Raw genomic sequence first — 4,726 nt, forward strand, 5'->3', positions numbered from 1 at the left:
TAAACTGCCTGGCAGATGTGTGTCTCAAGGATTTGTTATTGTTCTATTATTGTTATTATTAATAGACTTCACAGACAAGGCAGGCTTATCAGCCAAATGCCTCATTATCAAATGACTGAGACCCAATAAGTGCTTAACAGCATTCCTTACCAAAAGAGGAAATGGTTCCAGGCCAGACCCAACTCTGCCAGAGCTGGTGGACAGAGCCCCACTTTAATGAAGCATCGCTTGGGGCCCCTCGATGCTCATTCCCCTCTATTTTCTGACACGCTTTTTAATTCCCCAAAATGAACCAAACAGCTTTAGCTGCTCTCATCTCGCAATGTGTTCTGCAACTTCTGGAAAGGAACCTGGACACAAGGAAAAATACTACAGAACAAAAAGAGCCACAATACAAACCATATGACAATGCCTATTTCTTCATCCTCTTTGTCATGTTGTTTTACTCTTTCCTGGCATTAACTGTCTTTTTTGGTTATGTACGCTCGAAGAAAGCGGTTTCAAAGCAAGATCCTTACCAGGAGTTCATCGAGGATAGGAACTGAAGTAAGAAGTGGAACATGACCCAGCCAGCGGTGGTGAAATTTGACTTTGAAGAAGAAAGTATTCTTTGAACTCCTTAAACCAAAATACTCTGCAAAACTCACCGGACTGTCTCTGCTGCCAAGATCTCAAGCGAAGATCTACACATTTATCTTGTTTGACCATTGCCCTCACAGTAAATCAGAGTGTTGCTTAAAATAGGTAATGGAAGATGAAGTTTCTTTCTTTTATTTTCCCACAATCCATTTGTTGCTGGAATATATATTTTCTAAGTTTTGGAGAAATCTTATGAACTTTAAAATGAGAGTGAAAAGTGGGCATTTTTGGCTTTTGTTTCCAGTTCGGTGCAAGAGGAATGGGAATCCATCCTTCAGTGAGACCCTGAATTTAAGACCAAGGACAAGTTTGTGTATGCACATACCCATTCCAGTGGAATGCTGTTGCTTCTGAGTCCTTCAGACCTGGGAACTGGAGTGTGGTATGCCTGGGAAGTGCCTCCCTGGAATAGCAGAATGCATTTTGCCTAGACCAACAAATACTATTTAACATGCAAATATAGAAAAGCTCCTCTTGCATTCCCTCCCCTCAAAAATTAATTTCATATGCTATGGCAAAAGATTGAAAAAACATCTGCAAAATGTAATTAAAATGCATCTACTGGAAAAACAGGTCGTGTATTCAGAGTGAGTTTAGAGTCCTTGCCTTGTCCATGTTTTGCATGTATTTATTCTTCACTAGCTTCTAATTGAAGTGTACATTTCATTTATAGAGAATGGTAACTACAGCTGATCACAAACCTAACAAGCGGAAGGGCTTCTCTGTGTCTGCAGTAAATATTTGCTAAAATATTGCACAAGCTTTGCTCAGAGTTGTACTGAACACATTAGACTGCCATCTGACTTACTCATTTTTCTCCTGCCTAATAAGTATTGAAAAAAAATCAGAGTTCTGACATAGAACATATTGCTGTGCTTAATATAAAAGAACAGAACTTAAGTGCTCAGTGATATCCTGGATATGCTATGACACACTGCTCCGATAGCACACGTGTTCATCTTCTGAGCCTTTAACTTGCATCCTGCTTCAGCCAAGGTCTCCCATTAATGGTTTTCACTTGTATCTTGTGTGTAACTGCTTGGATACATAACACATGGGGCTGCATTACAGAGCCTGTGGCTGCTCAGAGGGCTCTCTGAGCACTGTAATCATTTTCAGGTGGTATGTAGGCTCTGAGTTTTCCTAGTTAGTATGCAGACAAAGCCAAAGTGGGCGAAATAAATTTCCATGTATGTATTAACTTTTCTTTTCCTGCTAGTGGAATTACAAGATTAAGGATTTGGTTTTTCTAAAGTGTGTAATGTTCATGATTATGTATGGACAGTTTTAGGGATGTGTAGATTTTTAATTCTGTCAATATTCAGAAAAATATTGTATAAGTATTCATTCTGGGCTGAGTGATCAGATGTTGTTCCTGTTTCCTGGTGGGATGTGATAAGTGTTTCTGGTGTATGTGCAAGTAGGGAGGTTGATGCTATGCATAACTACTTCTCATAAAACTAAAATTTGCTTCCTACTTACCAGCATGAATGTTTGTAGAAATAGGTGTTGACTCAGCTCAGAGTGCTCTGTCTCTGATGGCTGTGCCAAAGAAAGATAATAAGAATAAGGTGATACTTTCTCAGTTGTACTTCCTCAGCCTTCAAGGATTTGCTGGTCAGACAGCAGCCATCTGAGGCAGAGGCCACTCCTGTTGTCTAAATGTGGGGGTGAGATATGTGCAGAACACTGATGTGGAAAGGTATGAACACAAGCATTTCAACAGGCCAGAAAATGCTCACAGATGTACTTTTGCTCGATTCATCCAAGTCCAAGTTAAATGGTTTTGACTATGGTAAGAAGACTAGAGCTGCAGATCTTGCACAAATCAGCATTTCGTCTATGTTATGCGTGTCCTGGCTGCTTCATCTACAGAGTTTGGAGTGGAAAAATGAAAGTTCAAGTTATCTGTGTTCACATCATGCTCCTGACTTTGGAGTATGTGAAATTGAAATCAATCCGAGTTGAATGGCTTGTGAGGGCTTGGAGCAAATGGGCAGACTGACTCTTTCCAACACAGAGTTCTGGCTGTTTGTGCTCTGAAGGGCTGTGTAAATGTGGATTTGCTCTCCTGACAGATGATCTTTTACTGGTTTTGTCTTGTAGTGTTTTTTTATTCTTTGCAGTGTATGATATACCATCTTAAAAATTAAAGATAATTCTTTGAAACGTCATTCAAACCCACGTCCTTTATTTCTGTGAGCAGGTTCTGCTTTTATCTGACCAAGCAATTATCAGATCAGCCTAAATCCCTTAAACATTCTTTAGTAATGTGCTGCCATTGTCTGGCATTTAGGCTTTTTGGAAACATTCACAACTCACTTAAGAAGACTGCAAGCTCTTCAAACAGTTTTACATTGTGCGTGCCCCTGTGTGTGTGTGTGTGTGTGTGTGTGCCAACAAGATGAGGCTGTTTCCTGTCCTATCTCTATGCAGTAGTAAAAATGTCTCTCTGTCAATGTTAGCCACAGGACACGTTGGTGGCATTATTGGCTTTCTTTCTTCTGTGTGTCAAAGCCTGTCCATCCCTGCCCAGGAGATCTTGTGAGTAATGTAGGAGAGAGGATAAAAGCCACGGCAGTGTTTCTGAACCTTCAGTGCATTCACATCCCTCTGCCCTCCTGACTATCCAGTGAACTAACTGGAACTGGAGAAGTTTTGGGTTTGGAAGTGTATAAGAAGTGTACAAGACTAGTATGCAGCCTTGGGAGTTGAATGCCAGCTTTGTAGGACAAGCAAGAGCCCTATCTGAAACAGTGGTGTGCAGAGAGAAGGAGGGTTAAAAGGTACATCTCCTTCCCTCAGCAGAAGGAAACATGACAAGGCACTGCAATTTTGATGCCTCAATAGAATAATGTGTTGGCTGCCTCTGAAAACAGAAGGTTGTGAGGGTGGTGAGGGTAGGGATAAATGGCACACATATCATGATGTGAAATTTCTGAGACAGTTAAGGTGAGAATTATCCACCCCATTCTGTCTTCTGTGTATGAAACCAGTGTCTGTGCAGTGCTTTCAGAGCTCACAGAAGCCTCTGATCTGTAACGTTGTCAGTCTCCTTTACAGCCACCTCTGCTTTTCTGTGTGTGAAACAGGAATAGGAGAGCCAAAATAACTCCATTCATGGTGAGCCTTGGGCAGTGAAGTATGATTTACACCTCTGAGATAACCAGAATGCTCCAGGATAAGCACTGGAGAAGGAAGGGGGGGGGAAGGAGAGCGTTACAAGGCACCATAATGAGGACTTAGCCCAGGCAAGGGGCTGTCACGCTATAGGAAATGGAGTTGGAGAGGCTGTTTGTGGCAGCAAGACTCAGTTCTACATGCTAATAAGCGCCTTGAACTTTAAAAATTTTAGCATTGCAAGAAGAGAAGGATTCATTAATTGGCTTTGATTTGTAGGTTTTTTTTCCTCTCTTTCTGCTTACTGGTGTTCTGAATTAACATCACTCATCTGGTGATCTTACTAAGAACCTTCTTGTTCCTTCTTCCTTGCTGGTAAGAAACATGCTAAAACAAATTAGACTGTGGATCTTGCTTTAGTTCCCCTACTTTTGGCTGTTTCTTGTGGCCCTCTGTAACACATTGCAGCTGATGTGCGTGGGCTGTTTTTGGGGAGGTGTCCACTTTGCATTTAGTTTGAGCTTTTTGAGATGCACTATGAAAGGCTTCACTGAAATGCAGGCATGTTGTAGTTTCCACTCAGCCTTTGTGAATTAGTACTGTAGCTATCTCAGACTGGTTTGCAAGAAGGTCTACTTCTGATTAAATGCCTGCTGAGAAATATTAGGGTCTTCTCTAACTTTATTCGCCTATGTATATACCCATGTGGTACATGTGTTTTAGTGTATTAGGGTTTGTCTTCCTCTGAATGCCAAAATTATGACAAATAAGCAGGATCAGCTAGAATGGCAGATATTTTGTACTGCCCTCATACTGGTGTAAATTCTGGTGTTTGCTGGTATGTGAGTTACATCTAGAACTGAAACATATTGTAGGTTCATTTTGACTACTTACAGCTCTGAACTCTACAAATGAAGCTCTCTGCACCTATGGGGAGCCTAAAATACATATTGGGTGACCAAGTGTT

At 41.1% G+C, this 4,726-nt stretch overlaps 1 long non-coding RNA gene across 1 annotated transcript; it reads left to right on the plus strand.

Moving 5' to 3' along the window:
• Positions 1 to 228: 228 nt before the first annotated feature.
• LOC109145454 lies at positions 229 to 2,813 on the plus strand. Its single transcript, XR_002046826.3, has 2 exons — positions 229 to 744; positions 884 to 2,813. It is a non-coding gene; the product is annotated as an uncharacterized LOC109145454 (long non-coding RNA).
• Positions 2,814 to 4,726: the final 1,913 nt, after the last annotated feature.

Source organism: Corvus cornix, chromosome 9 (assembly GCF_000738735.6).
Source record: "Corvus cornix cornix isolate S_Up_H32 chromosome 9, ASM73873v5, whole genome shotgun sequence".
Lineage (NCBI taxonomy): Eukaryota > Metazoa > Chordata > Aves > Passeriformes > Corvidae > Corvus > Corvus cornix.